Source organism: Entelurus aequoreus, linkage group LG15 (genome assembly GCF_033978785.1).
Source record: "Entelurus aequoreus isolate RoL-2023_Sb linkage group LG15, RoL_Eaeq_v1.1, whole genome shotgun sequence".
In the NCBI taxonomy this organism is placed as follows: Eukaryota; Metazoa; Chordata; class Actinopteri; order Syngnathiformes; family Syngnathidae; genus Entelurus; species Entelurus aequoreus.
Window position 1 is genome coordinate 31,271,870 of NC_084745.1, and position 17,873 is coordinate 31,289,742.

Sequence of the window (17,873 nt, forward strand, 5' to 3'; positions counted from 1 at the left end):
TACAGTGAATGACTTGAGAGGCAGTGATGGACGTATCTTTTTTCGCTCTGACCGTAACTTAGGTACAAGCTGGCTCATTGGATTCCACACTCTCCTTTTTCTATTGTAGATCACAGATTTGTATTTTAAACTACCTTGGATACTATATCCTCTTGAAAATGAGAGTCGAGAACGCGAAATGGACATTCAGTGCCTTTTATCTCCACGACAATACATCGGCGAAATGCTTTAGCTACGAGCTAACGTGATAGCATCGTGCTTTAACTGCATATAGAAACAAAATAAATAAACCCCTGACTGGAAGGATAGATAGAAAATCAACAATACTATTAAACCGTGGACATGTAAATACACGGTTAATGCTTTCCAGGGTGGCGAAGGTTAACAATGCTGTGCTAACGACGCCATTGAAGCTAACTTAGCAACCGGACTGCACAGAGCTATGCTAAAAACATTAGCTCTCCACCTACGCCAACCAGCCCTCATTTGCTCATCAACACCCGTGCTCACCTGCGTTCCAGCGATCGGCAGAAGGACGAAGGACTTCACCCGATGCGTTTGGCGGCCCGGAGGCGTAGGAAGTCAAGGTGAGGTCGGCGGCTAGCGCGGCTAGCGCGGCTAGCGCTCCAACAAAGTCCTCCTGGTTGTGTTGCTGTAGTCCGCTGCTAATACACTGATCCCACCTACAACTGTCTTCTTTGCAGCCTTCATTGTTCATTAAAAAAATTGCAAAAGATGTCCAGAATACTGTGGAATTATGAAATGAAAACAGAGCTTTTTGTATAGGATTCTACGGGGTACCATAACTTCCGTTACTCGGACTTCGTCACGCGCATACGTCATCATACCGCGATGTTTCAGCCGGATATTTCCCGGGAAGTTTTAAATGTCACTTTATAAGTTAACCCGGCCGTATTGGCATGTGTTGCAATGTTAAGATTTCATCATTGATATATAAACTATCAGACTGCGTGGTCGGTAGTAGTGGCTTTCAGTAGGCCTTTAAGCAAGTATTAGCGATATTGTTGTTATAAGTGCTAACACAGAGGAACTACTTTTAGCGGCGCCATAACCACAGAGCTAACTAACGTAAGATGCTATGGACAAACTGAGCTGGTGAGCTGCTGTATTGTCTCTGGGTTGGTAAAAGTTAATTCTAGATCAGTGTTTTTCAACCTTTGTCAAGCTTTTTTGAGGCAAGGCACATTTTTTTCAATAAAAAATCCAGAGACACACCACCAGCAGAAAACGTAAAAAAATGAAACTCCACCAGGTCGTCGTGCCTGTAGTGACGACCTGGCACGGTCGTCGCAATAACAGTGGTCTTGCGCAGTTATTTTGGTGGCTCTTCCTGTTTTGTTGGTGTTTTCCTGTAGCAGTTTCATGTCTTCCTTTGAGAGCTATTCCCAGCACCTGCTTTGTGATAACAAGCAAGACTATTTAAGTTGTTGCTATGCTTCTTTGTGTGGACATTGTTGATTGTCATGTCATGTACGGATGTACTCTGTGGATGCTGTAAGTTTTTGCTGTCGTCCAGTTTTACTTTCGTTTTGCATAGCCATTACCCTTTCGTTCATTTTTGGTTTAAGCATTACATACCTTTTTACCTGCACACTGCCTCCCGCTGTGGTCTGCATATTGGGATCACAACAAACCATCCTTGTCTCACCTGACACATTCCGACTTTTACAAAGCAATTAACTGCTGCCACCTACTAGTTACGTGGTTACCCTGCCGAGTTCTAAACAGCACAGACACTAAGCAATGACACATTATTTGCAGATTATAATTATCGGTTTGCAAAAAATATTTTTTGGACCAATTAGGTGAAGTTGCATAATTTCCCACAGCACACCAGACAATATCTCACGGCACACTAGTGTGCCGCGGCACAGTGATTGAAAAACACTGTTCTAGATAATAAATCATACCTCTCACCTGGATAGTAGAATGTTATTACCAAGGAGTTGGTCAACTTTGATATTCAACTTAGACCTGGAGATCACCTTTTTCCCCCTTTATTTAACCTGTGTTAGGATCAGGATTAATTCCTCATCTAAACGGGAATATATGAAGATCCTATCAGTCGGCATCCCAGTGAGAGCGGACATTGTAGAGAAAGTGATTGTTTTTGAAATTTGCTGTTTTTATTTCTTGTTTAGCACTTAGCAATAGTGCTACTTGCTGGATCTGCTTATCACACAACTTCTAAACTTGTAGCTCATTCTTCCAATATTCGGGCTCAAAAATATAAGGTTCCGGATCATAATTTGTCCCAAAGTCATCGTTGTTTTCTCTCATGAAGTCTGTCATGATTAGAAGTAGTACCGTATTTTTCGGACAATAAATTGCTCCGGAGTATAAGTCGCACCGGCCGAAAATGCATAATAAAGAAGGGAAAAAAACATATATAAGTCGCACTGAAGTATAAGTCGCATTTTTTGGGGAAATGTATTTGATAAAACCCAACACGAAGAATAAACATTTGAAAGGCAATTTAAAATAAATAAAGATTAGTGAACAACAGGCTGAATAAGTGTATGTTATACGACGCATAAATAACCAACTGAGAACTTGCCTGGTATGTTCACGTAACATATTATGGTAAGAGTCATTCAAATAACTAACATATAAAACATGCTATACGTTTACCAAACAATCTGTCACTCCTAATCGCTAAATCCGATGAAATTTTATACGTCTAGTCTCTTACGTGAATGAGCTAAATAATATTATTTGATATTTTACGGTAATGTGTTAATAATTTCACACATAAGTCGCTCCTGAGTATAGGTCCTCCTGAGTATAAGTTGCACCCCCGGCCAAACTATGAAAAAAACTGCGACTTATAGTCCGAAAAATACGGTAGTTGTTTTGTTGAAGGAAATAGCGAACGTTGTTATGCGTATGTGAAATTAATGCTTAAAATGAGCAAAATACGTGAATATTACATGTTGTGATGAATGTGTCTGTTACTACATTACATAAATAGTTTACACCGTATATATAAAACGTTGATGGATGTTTTCGCATGTTTTTTGTAGCCCTTTATAGACACAATAGAGCAAATCCCATTACCTCCATTGTTAGCTGACACTTGGTTGCGTTATTTGATGAGTTAGAATGCATAAAAAAAGAAAAACAAATGTGTTACCGTCTCACATAAGGATTGTGAATGATAGACTGAATTTAAAAAAGGGCAGTTTCCCTTTAAGTCGGAGTAAATGTGGTCGTTTGTTTTTGTTTCTGTGCAGCCCAGTACTGTATGGTATTGTATAGTCTTTAAAATACTTTGTACTAATGGCGACATCTTAGTTTTTTTTATAAAATCCTACACTATTCAAATTTACTCAGATTTCACAATATTTATTCACAGTAAACTATCCATCCTTCCATCCATTTTTTTACCGCTTGTCTCTCTCTGGGTGGCGGGGATTGCTGGAGCCTACTGTAATCAAAATGTACTGTAACATTACAAGAAATGAAAAAATACCCTTATATTTCACAGTAATTAACTTTAATTTCACAGTAAAATACTGTAAATCTTACTGTGAAATAGGGTTGTTCGGTATACCGGTACTAAAAAAGTACCGCGATACTAATTGATTGAAATCGGTACTATACTGCCTTTGAAAAGTACCTGTACCATTCTTTCATCTAAGTGCCGCTGTGTGGCGGTGACTACAGAGCCGAGGCGCATGATGTTGAGTGTGTCAAAATGCACACACAAAGTGCATACAAGCAATAACATCGTGGTGGGGAAGAACGGCAAAAAAAGTCTACTGGTTAATAAAGAGGGTGCATGAAGCACAATATGGAGGTATTTTGACTTCAAAACCAACGGTAAATGTGACGCTTTAAACAAGGAAGCGCCGCGCTTCAAGTGTTAGAACATGTCTCGCCAAATGTGGCGATTAGTATTACCATCTTTGCTTCAAACTTAGGTAAACATTTAAATAATGAACATTCAGATCTGCACACGGAGTTATAAAGAGTGACAGGTAGTAATGTAGTTGTTGCACCTGTCCCGCTGTTCGCTCCGGTGCAGACCGTAGTAGGGGAGCGAAGGGGAGATGTTCCCTTGAGTGCACTTTACCCCGCAATGGGTCTGCTAAGACAGTGGTCCCCAACCACCGGGTACCCGGTACGGATCGATTGGCACAAGAAATAATTTATTTATTTTTTAAATTAAAAAAATTATTTTTTATTTTTATTAAATCAACATAAAAAACACAAGATACACTTACAATTAGCGCACCAACCCAAAAAACCTCCCTCCCCCATTTACACTCATTTGCACAAAAGGGTTGTTTCTTTCTGTTATTAATATTTCTGGTTCCTACATTATATATCAATATAGATCAATACAGTCTGCAGGGATACAGTCCGTAAGCACAAATGATTGTATTTTTTAATTTAAAAAATAAATAAAAAAATTACAAAAATAAAATATAAAAACAAAATGACATTCTCACAAACTCATACTGTACGCTACTCTCATGACTTAACAGCTCTGTTGTGTACATGTATACACAAAATATGTAGATACATAGACGCGCACACAGCTGCTTGGATTGATGCCAAATATTAGCGGAGTTAAGACCGCCCAGCTAACGTCAAGTAGTGCAAGTAAAATTACTGAATTTGGTAACAAATTGCTACAATTTGTGTTTCATCTTTAACAGATGTGAGTTTTACCTGCTACATGGCTTATTGTGGTACATTTATCCATAGTTTTGTTTTTAGTACTTACTAATAATTGTATTTTTCTTAAAGCACATACCAGGATTGGCAACTATTAATCATGAAGCATTTAATGTAATGTAAATAAAGTTTTTATTATATTCTAATCTAATCCTTGATTATGGCAGACTATATGTAATATGGAAAATTGTAAATTGTTCTTTGAGTGCAACAAGAAAAACGCAATGTGTTTAATGCCCCTTAAATTATATTTTAACCTTCTTAAATTGTTCTTTGAGTGCAATAGGAAACATATGTTTATTTTATTGCAACATTTTCAGTTAAAATAAAGCCAAAATTGACACTTTCTCGTAGTTCCCTTTATTTGGAAAAGTATCAATATACATTTTGGTGCCAGTACCAAATTATTGGTATCGTGACAACCCTACTGTGAAAGTAATGCATTTATTAGCCTCTAGTGTGAATTTACAATGAACATTTTTACATTGTTACTAAATTCTTACAAGAATACAATGAGCTACTTTTTAGTGTGAAATGCTGGGATAAGATCCAGCACCACCCGCAAATCCAAGAGGGACAAGTGGTAGAAAATGGATGGATGCTACTAAATTCTTGTGTACTATATACTTAGGCTTTTATCCACAATTATAACGACTTGCCTCTTTTGAGAATTCCTACTAAATCCCCCCAAAAAAGAATCACTTCTATCATATTTACATGATAGAGTAAATATGATAGCCTAAGTATGATATACTTAAGCTTGATTAACATTTACAGTAAACAAAAAATACTGTTATGCTGTGGAATCCAGGTAAATTTTTATACAATGCAGGATTTTGTATACAAACAAGGAAGGTATTTCGGTCCTTCAAGCTAACAAGTATTATAGCAACTCAAACAAAAAGTAGCTCATTGTAACGAGTAGCAAATGTAATGATGTTAGAATTGATTCTTCTGGGGGGGGGGGGAATTAGTAGGAATTCTCCAAAAAAGCAAGTCATTATGAATGTGAATGTGTGTGTTGCAGTGGGCAAGCTACTTGGAAAATGTAGTAAGCTAAGCTACAAGTTACTTTTGATTAAATATAGCTAAGCTGCAGGTGAAACTATCCCCGGCGAATTGTAGCAAACTACACTACAAGCTACATGGCAAAAGTAGCTTGCTATATCAAAGCTACATTTAACGGTATTTATATCTATGGGCCCACATGCATAATATCAATGTTAATGTAACTGAGAGTGTACAAATGGACCCAATAAGGGTCCGTTACTATTAACGATCTGTCATTTAGCTGGGGACACCCTACAACTACCGCTAGGGGTATTTATTTAGTTTGCCTTTTCTTGGCCTACCCCTATGATGACCCTAACCCCAGTAAAAAACAGCATCCATCTATATCTTGACAAAAAAACAATGACTTATGTGTTGTTTGGGAACATTTGGCAATGGTTATGTGCCGTAAAACGTTTCATGAACTCAACTCACCTTAATGTGTGTTCCTAAATTGGTGTAGGACGTCTTAGATGAAGAGAGCAGTTATGATTTTGGTTTACTAGGTAAACAACTAAAAACTAAGGTATGCATACATTTGTCTAAATATGATTAAGGACACACACTATTGTGGGTTTCCTGCACATCAGCTTTATCAATAAAGGAAAAATATAATCTGCAGGAAAGAATGCCTCTGCCATTTTCAAGTATGTTTTTTTGTTTTATTTGAGTGGTCAGCTTGAAGCGTCTCTCTGTCTCTGACTTCCTTGTCGTCATGTGACATGAGTGCGTGACTGTTATGTTTTTGCTTCCCTGTTTCAATGATTTTGCATCTGATTGGCCAGTCCATAATGTTTTGCCCTAACCTTAGCCAATTGTGACTCATCATACGAACACCAAGCAATGATTATGGATTTTCTCCGTATATATGGATGTTCTCATTCATTAGGTCATTGTATTTTCTCCATATTAGTTTGGCCCTGGATTCACAGTCTATCAATCACAGTCAATTGATGTAAACTACCTAGCTAAATGGGAGTAAAAGTAGCTAAGCTATCGCCAAGCTACTGTAAAATGTAGTTAAGCTATGTAGCTAAGCTACATGTAGCTTGTTACTGCCCATCACTGGTGTGTTGTGCGTGTGTCCAAAATGGCTTATCACAAAGAGACAAGGAATGGATGTTGTTATTATTATTGCTTCTCTAGCAGGTTTTGGGTGTGGCTTGGGGCAGGGAGGTTGACCTGCTCTTTTTGCTTGCCGCCCCAAGCCACACTGTTCTATAATTTCCAACTGTCGGTGAGGCCGTCATGAATTCACACGGGCTGAGTCCTGAGGTGCAAGGAAAGCAAGTAAAAGAGACTGGAAGCCTGTGTGTTTAGTTCAGCTTCTCGAATGTGCAACCCCTTGACTAAGCTAACCATGAATACTTGCCAAAAAAGAAAAGAGGGAAAAAAGGTTTAATTTTAGATGGATTTCCTGTAAAACAAAAAAATAAAAAAGATTAAAACTTTTAAAAGTGTATAAGTTGTGTTATGTTTTTTGGCTCTATACTACCGTAATTTCCGGACTATAAGCCGCTACTTTTTCCCCTCGTTCTGGTCCCTACGGCTTATACAAGGGTGCGGCTTATTTACGGCCTGTTCTTCTCCGACACCAACAAAGAGGATTTCGGTGGTTTTAGTACGCAGGAGGAAGACGATGACACAATGATTAAAGACTGACTTTTCATATACCGGTAGGCTGGTTATTTTGATAACGTACAGGCGAGCACTTTGTATTACTTTGCACCGTTGTATTATTTGTACTCTGCACGAATGCTGTTCGCCATGTCAAAGATGTGAAAGTTTGATTGAATGATTGAAAGATTTATTGTTAATAAATGGGACGCTTTGCGTTCCCAAACAGTCATCTCTGTCCCGACAATCCCGTCCTTGGTAGCAGGAACCCCTATATACTACGGTAATTACACATCAAAACCCTGCGGCTTATAGTCGGGTGCGGCTTATATATGGAGCAATCTGTATTTTCCCCTAAATTTAGCTGGTGCGGCTTATAGTCAGGTGCGGCTTATAGTCCGGAAATTACGGTATTTGTCTTTAGTGGTAGAGGTGGTAGAATGTCTCTTTTGATACTAAAGGTTGCAGACCCCTGCTCTATACAATACTTAAGTCTTGCACTGATTGCATCATCTTAGTTTCTGTATTAAATCCTACAATGTAAACCATTTTTTTCCACAGTAAAATACTGTAATTAAAATGTCCTGTGTGATTACAAAAAATATTACAATACACTTATATTTCACAACAATTAGCTGTAATTTCACACTAATATACTGTAAATGTTTCTGTGAAAGTAATGCAATTATTAGCCGATAATATGGTGTGAATTTACAAGCAACATTTTTACAGTGTCACTAAGTTCTTATAAGAAATGGTAATATAATGAGCTAAGTTTTTGTATAAAATGCTACTAAATTTTTGCATACTATAACTGTATTTTGGCTCCGTAATGAGCTGCTTAATCTGCTAAATTGTCAAGGGACCAGGCTCAAAGGGGCCTTATAGGTTAGTTGTTTATTAAAGACAAATTGTTACTTTTCTTTTTAAACCTACTACCAGTGATGGCATGCAAATGGGAAAATGTAGTAAGCTAAGCTACAAATGAATCTCGATTAAATGTAACTAAACTACAGGGGAAGCTTACACAGCAAAAGTAGCTTGCTATATTTAACAGCATTTATATCTATGGGCCCACATGTATAATATTAATGTTATTGTAAATGAGAATGTACAAATGGACCCAATAAAGGTCATTACTATTAACTATCTGTCATTTAGCTGGGGACACCCAATAACTACCGCTACGCTAGGGGTATTTATTTAGTTTGCCATTTCTTTGGCCCACCCATATAATGTAACGTTATTCATTTTCTCTACTTACAGCAATGACTTGTGTGTTGTTTGGGAACAGTTGGTACTAGTTATGTGCAGTAAAACTTTTCATGTGTGGTCTCAAATTTGTGTTGGACGTCTTAGATGAAGAGAGCAGCTATAATTTTGGTTTACAGAGTACATAAATTGTCATGTGACATGAGTGCGTGACTGTTATGATTTTGCTTACTAGTTTCGATTACCTGCCTTATCTTGCCTGATTGTCCAGTCCATAATTTTTCGCCCTAACATTAGCCAATTGTGACTCATCATACGAACACCAACCAATCATCATGGATTTTGTCCGTATGTATGGATGTTCTCATTCATCCAGGTCATTGTATTTTCTCCATATTTTTTTGGCCTGGATTTGCAGTCCATTTTTTCTCTTTGTAGCTTGTAGCTTTGATGTAAGCTACCTAGCTATATGGGTCTAAAAGTAGTTAAGCTGCAGGAAAAGCTCCTGAGAAATGTAATTACGCTATGTAGCTTAGCTAAATATAGCTTGTCACTGCCCATCACTGCCTACTTCATACTCAAGAAACTAGTTTACTTACGAACAAGTTACTTTTTGTATAAGATCCCACTATATAGTACCACAATACTAGTTCCACTATATGATACTTTTTTTATAAAATGCTATTGGATTCTTCAGCAAACAGGCTCAAAGGGCTTTCTATATGATAGGTCAGGCAATTAATCACAGGGAGTTACTTTTTTTTTTTAGAAATCCTTCGATAGTTGTTAAATTGTTGTTAAATCCACCAAGTGTACCATAGTTTGTATGAAATCCTACTAAACTGAAATGACAACAGGCTGAAAAAGACCAATCCTGCTAATTTCTTATAATGTACTTTTATTTTGAAATAATACTAAATTGCTCTGTGCTATAGGAGATTCCTTCCTATATCTCCTGTGATATTCACATGTGAGTTAAAGGCCTACTGAAACCCACTACTACCGACCACGCAGTCTGATAGTTTATATATCAATGATGAAATCTTAACATTGAAACACATGCCAATACGGCCGGGTTAACTTATAAAGTGCAATTTTAAAATTCCCGCCACACTTCCGGTTGAAAATCTCCTTTGGATATGATTTATGCGCCTGACGTCATAAAATGCACGGAAGTGTTTGGGCCCTATTGGACACAATACACAAAGCTCTGTTTTCTGCGACAAAATTCCACAGTATTCTGGACATCTGTGTTGGTGAATCTTTTGCAATTTGTTTAATGAACAATGGAGGCTGCAAAGAAGAACGTTGTAGGTGGGGTCGATCGGTGTCTTAGCGGCTAAGTACAATACTTACAGCAACACAACAAGGACTACTTACCCTGATAGAAGACGCCTAGCTGATGCTTGCCGCCAAACCCACGGATGAAGTCCTTCGTGGCGCCGTTGATCGCTGGAACGCAGGTGAGCACGGCTGTTGATGGGAAGATGAGGGCTGGCTGGCGTAGGTGGAGCGCTAATGTTTTATCATAGTTCTGTGAGTTCCGGCTGCTAAGTTGCTAAATTAGCCTTAGCGTCGTTAGCAACAGCATTGTTAAGCCTTACCAGGCTGAGAATTTTTAACCGTGTAGTTACATGTACATGGTTTAATAGTATTTTTGCTCTTCTGTCTATCCTTCCAGTCAGGGGTTTATTTATTTTGTTTCTATCTTCATTTGAGAACGATGCTAGCACGTTAGCTCAGTAGCTAAGTGTGTCACCGATGTATTGTCTTGGAGATAAAAGTCACTTTAAATGTCCATTTCGCGTGCTCGACTCTCATTTTCAAGAGGATATAGTATCTGAGGTGGTTTAAAATACAAATCTGTGATCTACAATAGAAAAAGGAGAGAGTGTGGAATCCAATGAGCCAGCTTGTACCTAAGTTACGGTCAGAGCGAAAAAAGATACGTCCATCACTGCCTCTCAAGTCCTTCACTGTAACGTTCCTCATCTACGAATCTTTCATCCTCGCTCAAATTAATGGGGTAATCGTCACTTTCTCGGTCCGAATCTCTCTCGCTCCATTGTAAACAATGGGGAATTGTGAGGAATACTAGCTCCTGTGACGTCACGATACTTCCGGTACAGGCAAGGCTTTTTTTATCAGCGAGCAAAAGTTGCGAACTTTATCGTCGATTTTCTCTACTAAATCCTTTCAGCAAAAATTTGGCAATATCGCCAAATGATCAAGTATGACACATAGAATGGATCTGCTATTCCCGTTTAAATTTAAAAAAATCATTTCAGTAGGCCTTTAAATAAAGACTGTAACACGGTGTTGCTGTAGCGGAGGCACGATGGCCGCCATGTGGAATAAACACAATGTCGCACACAAAAGGAGCCCGGCGAGACGTGGGGGGGTAGTGTCAATCTTCACCTGACTGGAAGCCTATTATAGGGTGAGAGAAGAGAAGGAGAGGCGGCGTCCATTCACTGTCACGATTAGCGGCCATTATCAAGGCTGCCCGGCCATCACGTTGGATTATTCTGCAATGAATCGACGCGCGAGCGCTTGACCGATGAGTGCAGGAACAAACACCACGTCTGATTTCATTTGCGGGCCGATCTGTCTTGCCGTTCATTGATTGGCTGCTGTGCCGCTCCTTTATTTCTATTACTGGGCTTTTTTTTATATGTATATGTGTGCATGGGTGTAAAGCTGCAGTCTGATCCATACTAATGTTCATTGATAGCAAAATCAATGGTGCATTGATCCAAGACTTGGCTCTAGCAGTGCGGGTCTGCGAGGGGAGGAAGTGTGACATGCAGAATGAGGAAGGAAAGGATTAGGCAGATGGGGATCACACCAAAAAAAAGATATCCTGCAGGCCTTGCTGTGTGTTCACTAATGTCAGAGATGAGATCCCAGCCGAGGTGTGGAAGTACAAGTGTGAACAACCTGTCGTGACTTAACTACTTCTTTTTCCCTCCAACTCTCTCTCTCTTTAGAGTGCAGCGACAAATGGGAATAAAAGGAGGGAGAAAATCAATTTTCCCAGACAGATGCAGGTTGGTCTAATGGAGGTCTAAAAGACGAAGAGGAGGAAGGGGACATATTTTCCTCTGATTACCTCCTGTAGCCTCCTTGGCCAAGCTTCAAAGCAAGCATGGCTACAACGGCCTCGCTCATCTGACCTTTTTTTTCGTGGCGCCTCTTCCTCCTCCTCCTCCTCCTCCTCCAATGCTTCTTCCACTCGGCACCAATCAGCCTCTGAGGCGGAGCAACTCAACATGATTGCAGCTAAACGTCTAAAAGAAAGACATTTAGAAGAAAACATCCTCTTGAATGAAGATATATGGATACCTTTTTTTAAAGCATAAAGAACAAAATTTTTTATTATACCTAGGGTTTTTTCATCAAATGTCATATGATGTTCAAGTTCCTGTGTGGTGCTTGAATAGTAATACATTGCTGGTTGAAGAGGACATTCAGCAGCATGCTCACGAATGCAAGCAAATATTTGTTACTTCATGTCATCAACTAAAATATTCTGAGAAGAATTTAGTACTACTGGTGACGTAGTTGTGGGGTTACTTGTGATAACGTGTTGCTTGATTAAAAATGTGCTGTTACTGTATGCAATTTATCATATTTAAATGTATACATTCACATAAGGAATTACTTTTTGGTGTATTTCTTTGTCAGAGTTGCAAATTTCGCTAAAATAAAAGCCTTGTTGTGCAAAACACAAATGTCCACTGCAGAGGACACTGGTTTGCAGAATAATACATTTTTAATTAATATAGTAGATTTTTTTAACACATAGAGTTGTTCCTTGATAATGTCCCACTTCAAATATAGCAGCTTCACCACGTTGCTGATTGAAACATTTTGTACCTACGTTTAACATTTTCAAGCATAAAAGTGGCTAAATAAATAAAAAATGACAAAACTACAGTAGTATTGGCCATGAGATGAAACCAAACCAATCAGAGCCCGCTGTTAAGAATCGTGTTCACCGATTGGCTCAGCCTCAGGCTTAAATTAAAAGCATGTAAAGGTGACTAAAGGGTGTTGTTTCATGTCTAGATGGCTCTCATAATGTTAAAAAACGTATTTAGAAAGTCCTATGCAAGTATTTTTTGCTGTAAATATTAGATTTACAATCATTGATTGTGTTTATCGCAGTCATGTACAGAAGGAATTAACAGGGGCGACTATATCTCGGTTTTCCTACAACCCACTTTTAGCAATATTTGCCAAAATTGTGCCCCGGTTTTCGTCTACCCATTGATTATCGTCATTAAACATTGTGCATAGCAAACTAATTCATTTACCCGTGTATAATTCCGTGGAATCAAGTGTCCAAACAAAGAAGGCCATGCGTCATTATTTATTGGCTTCAACTATAAAATAAGACACACTGGGTCCAAAAAAGTTACGAGTGCCAACACTTTGATAATGAGAAACACTACTTAATTAAAGAAAGAACATGAAGACTTTGTTACTTTTTTTAATTTTCTAATAAAGAAGTGATGAAAATATGTGCAAAATCTAAAAAATAACCCCGAACCACCTACAGAAATACAAATGTCCAGATTGAATCTTTTTGCAAGTGATGCGTTTTCTTTTTTTTACGCATTTTTGCAACTATGCAAAAAACAATGCAAAGTCTTACCTGTCCTGCACTTATCCTGGTCTACAGTGTTTGCATGTGCCATCACTTCATAATACAACATGTTGTTACTGCAACTTCTCTGGCTTTGTGGCCTAGTTTGAGTCTTTTATTGTAATTCCACATAGGCAATTACTGGTAGCAAGAGCGATGACAATAATGATATGAGGTACATATTACACAAGCATGTGTTTGTGCATTAGTGAGAATACCATGGGCTTTGAGTTCTAGTCTTTTCTATTGATTTCTATTAAACAAGGTGAACTTCAGGTGTCAAATGTGCCTTAAAGATGACAAAGTGTGTTAAACAAGAGCCTCTGCTTTGGGAACGACTGTGCTCACACAGGTTTGGAGAAACCAGTGAAATGTTACCAAAGGATTTAGTTTTTCCTTCACCCTGCCTTTTTTCTTCTTGCCTCTCCTGTGTCTCTTTGTGTTCTCTCCTTCTATCTTGGCCTGAGAGGTGAAAGTGGCTTCCATGGTAACGGCACACTCTGTTTACGCCACGACGTCTCACTTCATCACAAGCTGTCGATGGCTATGATTTGCATGCACCGACCCGCCCACCTTTTGCTGGTGCCAGAGGCCCCCCGCAGGCGCGACATGTAGGTATTTGCAGGTTATATGACACATCATTGGCTTTTAAGGTTTATATCAAAAATATATATGTAAATGTAATCACTTCCTGATCCCAATTTGCACCTGCATTGAAATTAGTAACAGAAACAATGATTACGACTTATTTTTACCACAACCAGTCTCCTCCAATTAGCAGTTTGTGTGTGATTGTGTGTGTGTGTGTGTGTGTGTGTGTGTGTGTGTGTGTGCGCGTGTGCGCATGTGCGTGCGTGTGTGGGGAGGGGGGGTTGTTCTGGCAAGCCGGACCCCCTGCAGGGCAAAAAGGGTGGGGAAAATTGGATTCCATACCAGGAAATCCATTAGGGCAGGGGGCCTTGTTGGGGCTGGCATGCACGCACAGAACGGTCAGCGTGTCTTTTTTAAAAATATTCTCATTAAGTGTCATTTCTAAATGACAATCATCAAAAAGCAGCTCAGAAACGCAAAATCACATTTAATTGGTTGTTTTTTTGTTTTTTTTTACTCGTTAGTGTGTTACTTTTTTCTCTTGAGGAACAGTGAAGGAGGTAGAGAAAAGAGAGAGAAGGTTAATTTGCACATATTAAAGAGGGCAGGATTTTTCATTAAAAAGAGATTGAAGGTGATATATGCCTGTGTGCTCCTGACACACTGTACTCTCTGATTGTGTTAAGTCCTTGACAGAACAAAGGCTCACCCCCCTCTTCCTCTACCTCTCCCTCTAACAGGCATTGTAGCCCATTGCAAATCTGGAAGATAAGCATGCAACAAAAAAAAGTCAAATCAGTCTCACCTTGATATGAATCATGTGTACTGAAGATGCACCCTTGTGATGCATCCTGCAGGTGTACACTCAACATTACGAACACCTGAAGACCCTAATGAGATTGATCCCACAGGCAGCTTTAACAAAAATAGCAATGCTGACGTGTCAAACAAACAGTCATTTAACACTGCTAATGTTATGGCCCTAACTTAAAAGTCTAAAGCAGGGATGTACCAGGGATGCCTGATGGTTCAAGCCGGCCCTTTTAGATGAGTTTGCTAAGTGTAAAATTGAGCTGCATTTTTTAATTAAAGAAACTGCTGTTCTAAATGTGTCCACTGGATGTCGCAATAGCAATTCTGTTAGGCAAGCAAATAGTTCATTCCAGGGCGAGCAAGTATACCAAGCAAGAGGTACACTGTAAGGCGGGACAGCGATTCCTCCCCCTTGACCGAACGTAAAACAAACAGGAGTAAAATAAACATTTGGTAACCCCACTTAAAATGCTGCATGAACTATTGATATAGTTCTGTGAAAAATATTATCTTCTGTGCAAATTTAAAGCAAGTGAACAGTGGAAATGACAAATGAGGTAGTTTATACATAGAATAGTGTTTATTTATGCTTTACTTTGTTTTGTTCAATCCTAGATGGGCTGTGACTTAAAAGTTTAATTGCTTTGTAGATACACTGAGATTAGGTCTACGGTCATTGTGTTCTTCGTGGTGTTTTTGAAACTGCACCAATTTTTCCTCAGAATTTTCAACTAAATTGAAGTGTTTTGTCAAGAGGATTATTTGTGATATTTACATTTTCAGAATGTGCTTGTTGTATTTTGAGCCTAAGTAAAACAAAGAAAAAAATCTGAAGTTGTTGTAGTTGTATCTTTAAGGTATTATGCCATGATTAAACCCGTCCGGCCCACGTGGGAATGGATTTTCCGCCATGCGGCCCCTGAGCTTAAATTAGTTTGACACCCTTGGTCTATACTGGACAGTGCAGTGTGTGTTGTGTTTTTATGAGTCAATTGAAGACATAAAACACAAAATCAGCTTGGACAAAGCATTCGGTACATCCGCACAATTCGGACCTGACCGCGATGAATGAGTTTCTCTTGGAATATTTTCATAGCTAGACCATATAAAAACTGCTTACTACCTTGTAAATACGTTTTTCAACATTATGAGAGCTCTCTAGACATTAAATAGGATAAATAAATATATATATATTAATACACAGCCACCTTTACATTCTTTTAATATAGTATAGTTATGCTGTCTGAGGCAGAGCCAATCAGTGGCCACAATATTGAACAGCGCATTCAGATTGGTTTGGTCTCCTCCAGTGACCAATATTACTGTAGTATTGATACTTTTAGTTTACTGAGCCATTTGTATGCTTGAAAATGCCGAATTTAGGGGGAAACATTTTAGACTACCATTTAAAAATATACATATATTTTTTAAACCTGCACAATATTTGAAGCGCGATGTGGCAAGGAACGACAGTAATGTGATCTAAAACGAGAGATTGACAAAGATAATAAAAAAATAAATAACAACAAATACGTACATAAATAAAATACAGAATTAAAAAGTCCATAAACACTATTTATTACTTCAACAATATATACTTTTTTACTGTTATAAAAATGTGTATTGTTATATTGTTAGGTTGTAATATTAAGGTGAAAATTTCACTGCATTATACTGAGAAAAAAATATTTTATGGAAAACAATATCCATCCATCCATTTTTTTACCGCTTGTCCCTCTTGGGGTGACGGGGGGAGTTGGAGCCTATCCCACATTATCTTATAAACCATTCTACAATTTACTATTATTTATTTTATTTCATTTTTCATTCATTAACACACTAACATATACATTTCTGCCTGGCTGCAATATTGTGTAAATTCTTTTATAACAGGTTCTGGTCGAGTCCTCAATTATAGAATGATTAGCAGGCTCAATATTACATTTGATTAATTAATAGAGAAGGTTAAAATATTGTCATGCAGTAAAATGAAGCCACTCCGCCCCTGAAAATTATCTGTCTGGGGTACACTTATTAATGATGAAAAATGATACTTATATGTGATTAATCGTGAATAATTTTGAGTTAACTATGAGCAAAATGTGATTAATCGTGATTAAATATTGTAATTATTTGACAGCCTTAGTTTTTTTATGTCATGTTATACGCTGTTTTGGGGTTAATTTAACAACATATTTTATTGTTGTTACACTAATTACAAACCTGTTTTAGGTTTGTGTTTTGTCGTTTTTAACTTATCATGATTATTTGATAAATCACTCTATTATCGTATCTTATATACCATATATTCCTGCATCATGAGACTACATGAAAACACAATACATGTAAGGTATATTTATACTATATAATGTTGCATTAGAGTTGTTTTATTTAGTTGTTGGATATGATTGTGCAGTGCATGTGTACTTCTAGAGTCCAGTGAGTATAAGGTGACATCCTGAAGGCAGAAAGGTTGACCTGCTCTTTTTGCTTGCTGCCTCAAGCCACACCCAAAACCTGTGAGAGAAGCAATAATAATACTAACCATTTTTTGTCTATTTGTGATCAGCCACTTTGGACACACATACAACACACAAACAGTGGACTAACATCGAGCTCTCCATTTTTGCTCACTCTTTTTATCTCGTTTTACCTCCGGCCATGTCTGTCATTCCATTCTGGAGAGTTATATCTGACCTTTGACCTTAGTTAGCACAGCCCACAGACCTGTTTGGCACAGACACACACACACAGGGAGGGGGAGATATCGATTGGCGATAGATAGACAGAGAATGACGGGCCTGATAAGGAGGCCATATTTGATGTTTGTAGTGAGATGAAATCACAATGAGCAGCCTGCTCTGCCCTTGGCTCCGTCGCCACTTGAGGCCTTGCACGAGTTTAGAGCTGCGGCTTAAGGGACGACGCCAGACAAGGGGTGCCCGGTCTGCCCCCTGTGAGAGCCATTGATTAACATGGCCTCTAATGTTATTCAAGGGCGAGTTTTTCTTCTACCTCCTACCAACCATCTCAAGCTTTTAGATGTCTCTCTCTAATGACGAACCTTTGTGTTTGCCATCCTGTCTGCTGAAAGGCATCAATACTTGTTTAGAGCCTCAGAAAAGATGACCAACAAAGCCTTCAACACACATACAGGAATGCTGTTGAATGGCCTTTCTGGCAAAACTGGTAATTTCTTATATGAAATAAGAATTATTACATGAAAACATGTCAC